The sequence below is a fragment of the Lathyrus oleraceus genome, chromosome 7, assembly GCF_024323335.1.
Source record: "Lathyrus oleraceus cultivar Zhongwan6 chromosome 7, CAAS_Psat_ZW6_1.0, whole genome shotgun sequence".
Classification (NCBI taxonomy): Eukaryota; Viridiplantae; Streptophyta; class Magnoliopsida; order Fabales; family Fabaceae; genus Lathyrus; species Lathyrus oleraceus.
The window spans coordinates 203859627-203874195 of NC_066585.1; the positions used below are offsets into that span (position 1 = coordinate 203859627).

General features: G+C 36.0%; 1 long non-coding RNA gene across 1 annotated transcript; it reads left to right on the plus strand.

The window, feature by feature from the left end:
• The first annotated feature begins 2112 nt into the window (after positions 1-2112).
• On the plus strand, positions 2113-3057 carry LOC127102960 (uncharacterized). Its single transcript, XR_007794733.1, has 2 exons — positions 2113-2563; positions 2667-3057. It is a non-coding gene; the product is annotated as an uncharacterized LOC127102960 (long non-coding RNA).
• Positions 3058-14569: the final 11512 nt, after the last annotated feature.

A 14569-nucleotide genomic window follows, 5' to 3' on the forward strand; every position in this document is an offset into this window, starting at 1 on the left:
AAGGAATGAAAGAAAGCAAAAGCTTTAAGGGAAGCACTTAATCGTTTCTAGTGATACTCTCGGGAAAGAAGGAACAAATACGTTTTTTTGGAAAAGTAATCGTAAAGCTTGAAAGCCAAAGGTGGTGAAAACTTCCTAATACTCAACTATTCTATTTACAAGCAATGACATATCAAGATCCGCTATGGAAAGAAATCACAAAATCAACTGCTAGATTTTCACTATTAGATACACACCAACTCAAGTGCACATAAACACTCTATAAACTGCGTCATATCCTAACTGGTCACGTCAATATACGTGCCAAAAAAGGATGACGAAGTGTTTCAAAGATGGAATCGCATTAAATGCATTTGTTCCCCGTTACTTTTTCAAAAATTGATCCTAAGCGTTTCAGCTTTATTTCACATCGGATCACGATGTAGAGGCTGATCAATGATACTTAAGGCTTCCTCCAGCTCCTTCAATGCTCGACAAAGCCTTGGGGGTAACTATTATGAACCGACAAAAGATCCAATTGACTAAGGCTTAATCCGCCTCAAATCCATTATACTCGTCTCAATGTATAAAATAATTCGCATACTAAGAGCAAGATATAATCTCTCATATTCACTTTCATTATACTCATTTTGAATCTTGAATTGATTTGGACGTTGGAGTGTTAATCATACAAGTTCATCTCGTAATCATCGTTCTAGACCACTAGTTATTCAATTATCTTCATTTATAACTTCTTCGTGGAATTAGAACATCTATTTCTGATTCTCACACTCTTTTAATTCAACCTTAAAAAAAATCAAAATAGAGAACTAAAACATTGTATTTTTGTAAGGAGGATTTAAATAAATTCTTAAAATTCAATCTATGTTATTATAATACTTTTAAAATTAAAAATATATTGATAATAAATTTTTATTTATTATTTTATAAAAAAACACTTTTTTTTAAATACACAAAATTATTATTTTTTCTTCTACTCGTCTTCCTCTAAATTTTTTCCTTTCATTTTCCTCCTAACTTATAAATAGATTCTAAATAATAATGTTGAAAATACTCTTAATAATAAAATAAAATAAAAACAAGATAGCTCTAGAAGAAAAAACTAATTTGTCTTTATCTTTAATTAATTCAAAGGAACATACAATGTTGACGTATTATGACTGGATCAAAAAATATTTGCCGTATTATAAAAGTTTTAAGCAGTAGACTTTCATCAATGTATTATTACGCGAATATATAATCGGCGTTATTGTGCTGACCAATTTAATTTCCAAACTTTTGTCGCAAGAAAATTGACTAATACTAGTACTCTCTTTGGTTCTGCGGTGGGGATTTAGCGACTTTTTTAGCGTTAAAAAGGAGAAGCTAATAGTATAGTTAGTTTCTAACGCACGTCTATTGATCTTGTGATGCTAAGTATGGATTTGACTTTATTGTAATAAAAATTAATTTTAAAAATAAAATAATATATAATAAAATGTGTTTAAGTAAAAACGAACTACATGATAAATGAGTATAAAATTATCTCAGCAATGATATCAGTCATCTATTACTTATCCCATTTAGTGAATATTATATTTCTATCTACCCCATGTGAATATCTTTTAAAATATATGCGGATATTTGCGATTACATATGAATATCTTTTAAAAAAAATTATAATTAATATATATATATATATATATATATATATATATATATATATATATATATATATATATATATATATATATATATATATATATATATATATATATATTTTGTATAACTTTTAAAGAATATGAGGAAGAAAAACGTACACATTTAAGGTTTTAAGTGAAAAGAAGATTATCAAATAAAATTAAATGATTATGAATGAATATAACTTATCAAGTATAATCATTTTAAATGATATTTAAGTCATTTTTTTAATTATTAACGGAATTAAATTTGGATTTATCAAATATAATAATTTTAAATAATATTTAAATAATTTTAAATATGTATTTGTGTCCGGAAAGAAATGAGTAATTAAATATTTGTTTTTTTACCTGTAATACCCATTAAACTATTCTACATGTGTCCATGATAGGTTTTTTATCCGCGGGTACCACATATATGAGTTTTTTTTGCCATCTCTACATGTGTATATTGCCTTTGTATTTATTTTTTGGCAAATTTCTTTTTCTCTTATCTTTAATTCAAATCTGTTTTGGTCCTTTAATTTTTAAAAAGATTAATTTGCTCATCATCATTTTCTTTTTTACTATGTTTGTTTCAAACTCCTTTGTCAAATGAACCCTAAATAAAATTATGGCACAAATCTCTTTGATTGTCATCACCATTGCCCTCTCTTCTGGCAAATTGGACCCTGGAATCGCGAAAACTTGTAAAAATAAGTTATGGGTGTTATTCATCAATAACAAAAAGGAAGAGTTATGGGAGTTTTGATTAGAAGGTTTACTGAAGTTCCAACCTTCGATGATGGCCGATTTGTCGTTGTGGAGACATTGTTGTTCTTCTTAGGGCAACAACATTTAACAACTATTATGGCAAGTAATTTTTGGAATCTCCACATTTTAAGGTAAACTTTCATAGTTAGTTGGTTTAACATTTTTGTTTGGTTTCTTAACCTACACATGGCTCTACTCAAACTGGGTGTGGATTCTTTGATTGATTTTATGAAGAAGTGGAAGATGAGAATGATCAATTTATGGTGAAGTAAAAGTGGGGATGGAAAAGTTAACAAAAGAAAATGAAGGGTATATGGATAATCTTGAAAAAATCAGGGTCACAATTGAGGAAGAAAAGCAATATTTGTTGGAACTTGAAGTTGATATGAAGAACATTTTGAAGTGGAAGAAATTTTGAAAGATTTTTTTTCTTATTTTCATTGTTTTAATAGTCAGGATATTTTAAATATAATTATGTATCAGTACAATGGAATTATAAGTTGAATGCAAGTAGAAGTGTATATCAGTATATGTTTTGTATAAGTACAATGGAATTAAGTTGAATCCAAATGGAATTATGTATCAATTTTGTTTAAGATCAATGACAAGTTTCAGTTGTTTGTTTTCCATACCAGATTATGAAATTAGTATGTATCAGTTGAATGTGCCAGTTTATAAGTTTAATGTTTAATTATTTATATCGAAGTTTCTATGTTTAAGTTGAATGTACTGGCAATTATGTACAAATATGTTTAAGTTGAATGTATCAGCTTGTTTAAACTTAGGTTTTGTTTATCAGTATGTACAAGGATTTTCATCATTATGTATTTGTTTACCATGTTGTATACCAGAGGGTACACCATGTTGTATACCAGATTCTGCACCATATTGTATACCAGATTTGACATGTTGTATGTCAAAGTTTACACCATGTTCTATACCATGTTTTATAATATGTTGTATAACAGAGTTTTTATCAATATGTTTAATGGATCAGTTATATATACCAGAATTAGTTCGTTCATAACCATTCATTAAAATTCAACAAAAGTACACCTTGTTCAACCAGACATACAAAAGAAGCCATGCTTGTTCAAAGAGACATACAAAAACAACGATGTTTCTTCCATAATATATCAATTTGTAGACATTAAACATTCAATAGACATTACACATAAATAAATTAAATTGTCTTCTTTTCGGTGTGGTCCTCTTTTTTTTTTGTGTAACACCCTAAACTCCAATCACTTAATTAATAAAAATGTGGAATAATCTTCTAAAAATGGTGTTACATTTTCTTAACATAAAACATCTTAAATTAAAGCAACAGAACTCAAAAACATTGTTTTTCAACTTAATTATCTCATGAAAACAACTTAATCTCAACCATAAAGAAATTAAATCCAACAAATCTCAAAAAAACATAAAACAAAAGATAACCCATCTCAGTGTTACAATATCAGAGCGACACGTGAAATTAAAATAAATTAAAATAGCGATAAATCGTGAAGAAGACCACTACGTCATCCTCTAACTCAACAAAAGTTAAGGCTCCTCTGCCTGAGTATCTGTACCACAGGGGTAAAGAACAACATATAAACAAACAAGGGGTGAGAATACATTCATAGATATTAATGGTGTATAAAACATCAAGGATAGATCACTCAATCATCAAACATATAATCATCCACAACAATCATCATTCACCAGAGCAATTATGTATGCAATACAATCAACACCTTTATTCCAATGCATGTGGTACCAATCTACTCACCAACTTTGGATGTCAGAATTATGTTACTGATTAATCAACTCACTAATATTGGATATCAGAGTTATATTACTGATTAATCCACTCACCAATGGTTCATCTCTGAACCAAGACTCGCCCTCTGATCCTCTCTCTGAACCAGATACTCGTCATTGTACTGAAGCACGTACATCTATATCTGATATACATGATGCATGAATGCAACAAACAACACAAATGCAATACCCGTCTCAACCTCCAACTCTAACAATCGTCTCAGGTTCCTCTCTAAACCAAAGACTCTTCATCGAACCAAAGTCCCAGACTCGTCACTAGTCCCCTCCCTAAACCAGAACTCATCATTGGACCTAAGTTCGTACAAACATCACCAATACAAGGCCACAACAATGGTTCCTCTTTGAACCACACATCTCAATAAAGCAGAAAATAAGAGAGAGACATACAGAGTTATCATATTTCCTCTCAAACCTTGAGAGTAATCCAATCCCATTGTACTTACAAGAGATTTTCACTATAATTACACAAGATTACAATTTGCTCAAACTCACAAGCAAGAGACTTCCAATGTTGAAACACTAAAGTAAGAGACTTTTATGCTCAATTACACAAGCAAGAGAATTTCAATGCTCAAGCACACAAGTAAGAGACTTTTATGCTCAAACACATAAGCAAATGCTCAAACACTTGGTAAGAGACTTCTAATAATCTACCTAACAAATAAATGATTGTTTTGGGAAATACACTTGATATACAATCAGAGGTGTAGAAAGAATACAATGCAAAATAAACTCTTTTAAGACTTAAGGATTTCTAATATATACAAGGATAATAAATCATAAGTTCAACTTGTGCTTTGTTTTGACATAGTGACTTCTCTTTGAATGTCATTAGTTCATCAATTCTATTTCTTCAAGTCTTCAGCTCCTTAAATAGAGAAGGAAATGAGTCATTGAAGATCCAACACAATAAAGTCTTTGAAAAGCTTCAATATAGGCATTGAGATGTTTATTCAAATGGTTAATGTCGTTGAAAGCTTATTTAAAATTCCTTTGTTACAAGAGGAATTATCAGTTACATCCCAACTGACTCTGTGAAGAAAAAGAGCTTAGGTCTTCACGTGACAAAGTAGGCTCAGAGGTTGAAAGTGACTTATCAGAGTCACCTTGGTCCTTGCGCTTTGACTATCTCAGGTTTTGATCATCAGAAGTAGACTTCTTCAAAGTCTTCTCTTCAGAGGCCGTCTTCTTCAGACTCTGGCCTTTAGACATTGACCTCTTCAGAAGTTAACTTCTTTAAAATTTGGTCTTCAGCTTCTGATCCATCAGATTCTAGTTTCTAAGCTTCTCTTTAGATGTTCATAGTCAGAACCAATACTTGGATTATTCATGAGATTTTAGTATATGGTCCTGCACACTTGAACAAATATTAGTATACCCAATTGTTCTTTAAATTCTTTGTTATCATTAAACCTTAAGGGATATGGGACAAACCAATTTTGTTCCAATAATCTCCTCTTTTTTGATGATGACAAACATAAATATTTAAGAATAATGGTTGTTAATTTAATTAACAAGATGACTTTAGGGTTTGAGGTTTCTAAGCTCCCTTTGAGTCTAACAGACCATAAGATGAGGTTTGTAAGTTCCCTCTAAGTCCTATCCAGGTTAATTAAATTTAAACATTTAAAACACAATAATAATTTTTCAGAATTTAAGCAAGAATAATAAGTGTCAGATTTCAAGTGCTTAAATATTATATATATATATATATATATATATATATATATATATATATATATATTATATATATATATATATATATATATATATATATATATATATATATATATATATATATATATTCCCCCTTTTGTCATGAACAAAAACAAATAAAGGAAATAGAAAAGATACTGAAGAAAAGATGCAAAAGAAATTTTCAAGGGCACAAAAAAACTTGATAAGAAAATCATAGACTATAAAATGTTTGGGATTTTATCAGATTTGGATAAAAATAACTTAAAATCATATTTAATTTCCCCCTTTTTCAGAAATTATTTAAAAATTATTTTGAGAAAGTGATTGAAAACTGGCTAGAATGGTTAGGAAACAACTCTTCAATTCTCGAGATGGTCAAAATAAGTTCTGACAACTGAGCATGTGATAGGAATAAGGCAGTCAGGGTTGGGGATATGTGCTTGAAGACCAATAATATCTCTCTCTCCAATGTTCATTGGTGCATAATAATCACCACTGATTCTGTTAAACTCTCTATAAAATATGTCTTTCGTTACTGTCGCATCCTGCGAAAAATCAACCGGCGAGACTCAAAAATAAAACACACACAGAGCCGCCACTGCGCGTTATTTATCCCAAGATAGGGAAAGGAAACGCTTAGAAAAACCTGGAAAGGAAATGGTCTTGCGACCAAAGAGAAAGGGTAAGGGAGTCGGTTACGCGAGGGGAAGGTATTAGCACCCCTCACGTCCGTCGTACTCGACGGGATCCACGTTCTAAGAAAAGAAAAGGTTGCTAAACATCACACACACACACAAGGGAACGCAGGTGGGGTTAAGAGAAACGGGCTCGATAAGGTATCGCACCTTATGCCTACATATCTTGTCTGGAACAAGAATCAGAGCCTCTGTAGTTCGGCTTACGCACGCCAAACAACACAAAACATACAAACACACAAGGGTGGCAAACATGGAGCCCGACAACCACCGGATGGAATTACGTCGGCATCCGAACCAAAACACACTCAAAAGGGCAAACATGGAGCCCGACAGCCAATCCTGGGCTTACGTCGGCATCCGAACCAAAACACACAGTCAGATAACAAGTAAACACACGCAAAAAAGGAAAAGGTTGCCCGGAGTGGTCTCGCACGACCACCTGCCTACATACCTCGTCTGGAACGAGGATCAGGGCGATGTAGTTCCCCTGAAAGGGACTGAATTGCTAACCAGAAACCGGGGAAAGACACACTACTAGGGAGCTGGACTCGAGCCTAGTGTTGTCATGCATCGTTTACCCTAAGTTCGGTTTTCTATCCTACTTGCATAAGCAAACTATTCCTATCCAGGAAAGAAGCCAGCACACAAGCATACAGCATAATTCAAGTATACATCAAATGAGAACAAGCATCTCAAACAGATATCCACACAGCACGCACTATAACCAAACAAGTGGCTCACACAATAGGTTTGACTGCCGAAGCGAGTCGTCTGTACGGGCTGGGTTTGCTCTTAACCTTGCCATTACGAGGCTAAGGTGAAGCAGATGAGAGGTGAAGTGAGGATCAGACCTCACAGCTCTTATCCCTAACCAGGGAGAGCTTCTGACAAATGAGCATGGGTCCAGAATAGGGGAACCCTTCTATACTCGATGACTCCGACTCGATTGTGCGACAGCACAGATCTTGGGCTTGTGTTCTCAATGCTACAACCATGTAATGGGAGCAATGAGAAGACTCACAGAATAGTGGGGGGTAGATTGCATACCCCTACCTTCCACCAATTGCCTTATTTAAAGGACTTTCACCTGCTTGGCACGAAAAATAAACAACCACAATCATTGCCTCTTAAGGAGGACTTCAGACATTTATTTGCCCGGTCAAATAACAGACCGGGTCTCCAGACTACATGAAGTTAGGAAGTTATACCTCAATGCAAGTTGCTTAAGCAAAGCAAAGCAAAAGTTCACAAGGAACTGAGCAACTAAAAGTACCTGGAAACAGTCAAACACAGTTAGTACTCAGACAGACAAAACTAAACAGCAAGTATCAACCAATTAATCTATACAGATCAATGCACAACAAAGCAAGCTCAAAGCTCAATCCCAAACTTCACAACCTACAAAACAATGTTATGTTAGTGTACAAACATCAAACAACATCAATTGCATTTAACTTGATTCATTCTCCATGTGCATTATGCTTTTGATCCTGAAAAATCAAGCAAATATTAGCAACTAGACCACTAGGCCAAGCCTAGGGTCCAAAGGCAAGAAAAATTCCTAAATAGCAAGGTATCTCTAACCAAACTCAAGCTAAAGTCAAACAAGAGCAAACACCATTAGTCTCATGTTCATATCATTCATCATGTTCATGTTATGCACAAAACAAGGCAAATTAGTTCAAATGAAGCACCAAACATGCAAACAGAACTATTGCATTCAAATCCATACCAAAACAATTCTAAAAATTCTCAAATAATTTACACCTAAACAGGGGATATTCAAGGTCTAGCATGTCAAATTTTAGCCTAATTGGACCAAGGGAACCATGTCAATGAAAATCAACAAAAACAGACACAATTATATGCTCCAAATCACAACACCAACACATGAACTCACTTCAAAAATTCATAACTCAATGAAAACAAAAAATAAATGGATGAGACCAAAACAGGGATGTTCCATCATGTGTCTATTTCAAGCATATCAAATTTCATGATCATTCAATACCATATGAGCATTTCACATTGATTCTACCAACCTATGTCACATGAACTTGCAAATTCAACCACCAGAGATGAAAAATAGCAATCAATTTGAAAATGCCACATAAAATTCCACAAAAATTCACATAGCATCTTAACATGCTAATCAATCATCATGCAAAATTTCACATTAATCCAACAAGTATAGGTCACTAAAAAAAATCCAGCAAGTTGACATAATGAGGTGTGACACAAATTGTCACACCTAAGTTCCAAAATTTGCTGCTCAATGACCAGGTATCAAAAATTCATGAAATTTACATGTAAATCTCCATCAGCCAGTCCACAATCATCACAAAAATTTTCAAGCATTTATTTTAGAATATGAGGATTTCATGAACAAAATGGCACAATGTATCAAAATATGAACACATGTGAAATAAGCCTAGGTCAAATCATATTTTTGCCATGCACAACTTTGACCAATAGGTCAAACAAATTCTAGAGTCAACAACAAAGTCAAAGGAAAAACTCTCATATTTTTCTGAATTTTCTATAATTTTCTATGAATTTTTAAAGGTGTTATGAATTTTAAGAAATTTTTTAGAATTAATATAATTAAGAGAATTTTCAGTAATGGCACTATGGTAATTCTTGTAACAGTGGCGCGGGAAACATCATTTTTCAAACAGAAATGCGCTCACACGGATCAAACAGTAAACATAATTCAACAATTCATCTTCTTCTTCGAGCGGCATTACCGTGTTCATCAACGGCAGCTTCGACTTTGCTCATTTCATCACCAAAATTAACAAACTAATAACCGTTGGAAAGGTCTGAATGTGAGGATCTCAAATACGTAATCAATTTCACCTAATTCTTAACACAGCTTACGGATCGATCGAATAAAGTTTCACATTCAAAACTAAAAATCATGATATCTCGTTCTACAATCAACCAAATCGAAAACTACGAATTGCAGCACGCTCAGCAATGAATGAACTACAAAAACCACATCTCAATTCAAGAAATAATGAGACTCGGATTCGCACCTTATTTCGATGACAGCAAGTAATCCGCGAGCTTCGAGCTTCAAATCATGAAAACAGATGTAGAACACGCTTCAGGAAGATGAATTCTAAGCTCAAGTTCAACTGCTTTCACTCCTAGTGCAAGAATTTTTGATTTGCCATATGCGATGTAATGTTGGACAGTTGCAATTGGTGGAGCAATTGATGATGAGAACCACAAACAGATGTAGAGGAAGATGATGCAAGATTAACACAAAAGGAAATTCGAAAATTGATCAACAATTGAAGGAGTTTGATGAATTTGAAGATTTTGGTGTTCTTGAGATTTTGAGAGAATGTGATGAGTTTTTGATCCAACTTTGGTAAATGTGAAATTCTGTTATGCTTAGCATGTGATTAAGAATATATATGATACACTAATCCATGCTTAATCATGTAATTAACCAAAAATGCAAATGTTAAGTGAAATGGTTAACTTTCAAAGTGAGGGCAAAAGTGGAATTTCATAGGACAGCTCAATGCCACCTATTTGACAGCTCACACACCTTCCAAATGCCATGTGTGAGCTGTTGCAATTTGTCTCATGCTCATTGGATAAGCCATTCTCCATTTCACTATGTATTTGCATTTTGTCCATTTTTGCCATTCCATTTTTCAAGCCAAATCCCAAACCATGAAGCCTAGCCATGAAGTGATGATTCCAACAAATTTTAAATGCCATTCATGAGGTGTAGCAAAAATTCCCACTCAAAAATTCCAATTATTTTGAAAGTTGGACAATTTTGCCCTTGGTCCACTTTAACTGTCCAGTTGAAAAGTGACTTTTTGCCTTGACCACTTTTGGAAAAATCCAATTATGCACCATGAAAGTACATGTCAAATGGAGTTTGTGCATGTAAAGAACTTGCAATTTGGACAAACCATGTGGAAATTATGGCCTCCTGATTATGGGTCATTTTTGAATTTCACTGAGCCATAATTTTCCAACCATACATTGGAATTTCAAGTTCTTGGACTTTTTGGAAAGGTGAGAACAAGATCTACAACTTTCATGTTGAACAAATTTGCATTTGAAGCTTCCTTGGACACGTGGCTTTGAGGTCAAAAACTTTCCATTTTTGGAAACTTCAATTACAAGTCACTTTCTATTTTTGGCAGTTTTTGTCCTGACTTGATTTTCTTCATTTTTAAGCTTTGAGATGTCAAATAACACTTGTTCCAACATGAATGAAGTGTATCCAACTCATTTCCACCTCCAAATTCATCAGATCATGTACAGTTGACCACAGTTGACTTTTCAACTGATAGATGAATCTGGCAATGCATAGATCAAATTGAACCCCAATCTTCAACTGAAATAGCTCAAGGGTGATACCCTAGCCTCAATTAGCTCAATATAACCATATAATGAACCCCATAACCATCATAGACCCCATCTCCTGATTATGCCCTGATTGGCCCAATGCAACTGATTAGGGTTGACCAGTGGTCAAAACCCTAATCTCAAGGAATCTTCTTCAATCTCCTGATGACATCCAACCATGATGATGATGATGTATCATTGCAATCAAGATGAAGACCATCATCCATTAAGAATCACAAAACCCTAATTCACAGCCCAATCCTAAGATGGCCAATGATCAGTCAGTAAACCCTAGGCTTGCACTTTGACTTCTCCATCTTCTGATCGAGACTTGAGAGGATAGTTTGCACAATGTAACCACATGATATGCAATATGCAATGCCTTAATGACCTAAAATGATATGTACAATGTTAATGCTAGTCCCAAGAGAGGAGGGCAAATTTTGAGGTGTTACAGCTGCCCCTATTCAATCCACTTTGAACCTGTCGATACGGAATAGCCTCGGCTTTCGGATGATCAGGGTGAAGAGTGATTGAATACCAAGAACAGACGAACAATTTGCACTCCGATGGGATAATAATTAACAACGCCTGTCAGAATCGGCGAAGAAACAATCTCGAAACTAAAAATATCCGTCTGGTACGGAGAAAGTCGGCTTGAATACCGAAACAACAACGTCGACCTGGATACCAAAATAAATGGTAACGCAGGGATAACCATGGCCTGAACACCACTCATCCGCTCGGGATTATTATTCCTTTCTTTTTATGCTTTTCTTGAACCCCGAAATTTTTCTTTCGCGCAAATGATCCCAGATCACCGCATTTGAACCCCGAAATCTTCTTTCCTTGTGATAACTCCGCTGGCAATCGTCGGAAATAACACCAATCACCACTCTGATGGCGACATATCAGAGGGTACACCTTCAACCAGACACTGACAGATGACCGGGAAGAAACTCGATGTTTACAGGCATCGGACGATGATGTTTTACAGGACACCAAAGAAAACTCGACCAAACATTAAACAATGACTGGGAGACAACTCGATGTTTACAGGCATCGGACAATGATGTTTACAGGCATCAAACAATGATGTTTACAGGCATCAAACAATGATGTTTACAGGCATCAAACAATGATGTGGACAGGCATCAAATAAGGATGTTTACAGGCATCAAACAATGATGTTTACAGGCATCAAAGAAAACTCGACCAAACATTAAACAATGACTGGGAGAAAACTCGATGTTTACAGGCATCGGACAATGATGTTTACAGGCATCAGACAATGATGTGGACAGGCATCAAACAATGATGTTTACAGGCATCAAAGAAAACTCGACCAAACATTAAACAATGACTGGGAGAAAACTCGATGTTTACAGGCATCGGACAATGATGTTTACAGGCATCAGACAATGATGTGGACAGGCATCAAACAATGATGTGGACAGGCATCAGACAAGGATGTTTACAGGCATCAAACAATGATCGACCAGACATTAAACAATGACTGGGAGAAAACTCGACGTTTACTGAACATCGAATGATGATGTTTTACAGGACACCAATCAAGCTCGACCAGACACTTACTGATGACTGGGAAATACTGTGGTTCCAAACCCACAATGCTGAACTCCTCGGAGTATCGTCTTCACTGTCCGGCAAAACCAAATCCCAAGCGGTAACCACGGCTTGAATCGCGCTGATCGCGTAACGTCCTTTGATGTTATTTTCATCTCTGTCCGACGGAAACATTTCCTCCAATATCGCACTACTGGGGAACATTGCTGATCTGACGTCATGATGCTAAACTCCACAGAGTAACGTCTTCACCATCTGATGAAACCAAACCTTCAAGCGGTAACCACGGCTTAAATCGCGCTGATCGCGTAACCTTTCCATCTCTGCCCGACGGAAAAAGCACCCTCCAGTATCGCACTACTGGGGAATCTCTGATCGAATCCTGAGGCTAAAACTCCTCTGAATAACACCTTTGTTGTCTGGCAAAAACCACTCCTCAAACGGTAACCACAGCTTGAGACTAGTTCATGCGTGCAATATGATGCATGATTGATTTTTCTGCGTAATGCTCCATAATTATGAAAATGCTACGCGATTTATCATTATTTTTTTATGCAATATGCTATGCTTACGCTACATGATGAATGTATAAAAAATGTCCCCCTCAAGGGATTCTGCTGAGGAACTCGACATTGCTCCAACTCCACCCTGCTGGGGAATAATACTGCTGCTGGGAATAAGGTAACCCTTACTGGGGAAGAACCTCCTTCGCACCCAATCCACTTGAGAAACTGCCGGGGATAAGCACCACCAACACTCTGTGGGGATATAACAATCTTTGACTTGCTAGGGATATAAATCCCAACTCTGCTTCGGGAACCCTCACAGATACCTGCCGACTTCACTGGGGAAATGCTCACAGATACTCCGCTGGGGAAACAACAGCCTCCAGGCTTGTCAACTGGGGAAGCATCAATCTATCACCTGCTGGGGACAACCATCCTGACCATGCTAGGGAAACGAATGCTACTCCGCTGGGGACAACCCATGCCATCCATAGGTAGGATACACTCAGCTGGGGATGCAGATATCGGCCTGCTACGGAAACTTGTCCAATCCACTGGTAGGATGAACACTGCTGGAGATATATTTCATTGAAACCCGCTCCACTCGGGGAACTGCTGGAGATATATTTCTTTGAACCCGTTCCACTCGGGGATAGCAACCTTCGGGCCTGGCTGCTGAGGAAACACCGTTGTAAACCTACCGGGGATAACCATCCTGACTCGGCTGGGGAAGTCCACAAACCTTGGATCTGCTGGTGAGTTGGTCCTCTAACTCTGCTTGGAGACTTAGCTGGAAAAATGAGAAAAGTTGGTATAGAACACCCGTCGACTCGTCGAACCATGGTATCCACCTCCCAATCTCGCATCAGCTTTCCATTTTTGAGAATTCCCAGACTCGTCTGGACCTTTTCTGCTCCATCATCTTATATTCCAAGTCGCTCCGCGCTCGACGAGAAAGCGTACTCCCGGGAGTTACACATACTTTTCAATCTTTCGATTTTGAAGAGTCTTCTTGGTTAATTCCAAAAGTCGTCGGACATCTCGACGTCTCTCCGTCCTTTCTTCATGCACTCGTCCCTGATCGGACCCTGCGGGGAATTACATACTCTCAAGTCTTCCGACTTTGAAGAGTCTTCTTGATTATCATCAAGGATCGTCGTATGTCTCAACGTCTCTTCCGTCATCCCTTCATATTCATTTGTTCCTGAGCGAACTCTCTGGGGATTTGCTACAAAACTTCCACATCACCACCTGCAAGTGAATGAAAATACCTAACAGTTCCTGCAAAACAGATCGTTAGATAAAACCGTGCCCCAGGCGTGTCAAGATTTCAACACTTGGGTCACTCATCCTTCCAAATAAGATTTCAAGTTTTCAATCTTATAAACATGCATTGGAAGGAACCTGTATGTCTTAAAATGCAAGATTCTTTATCAAAAAT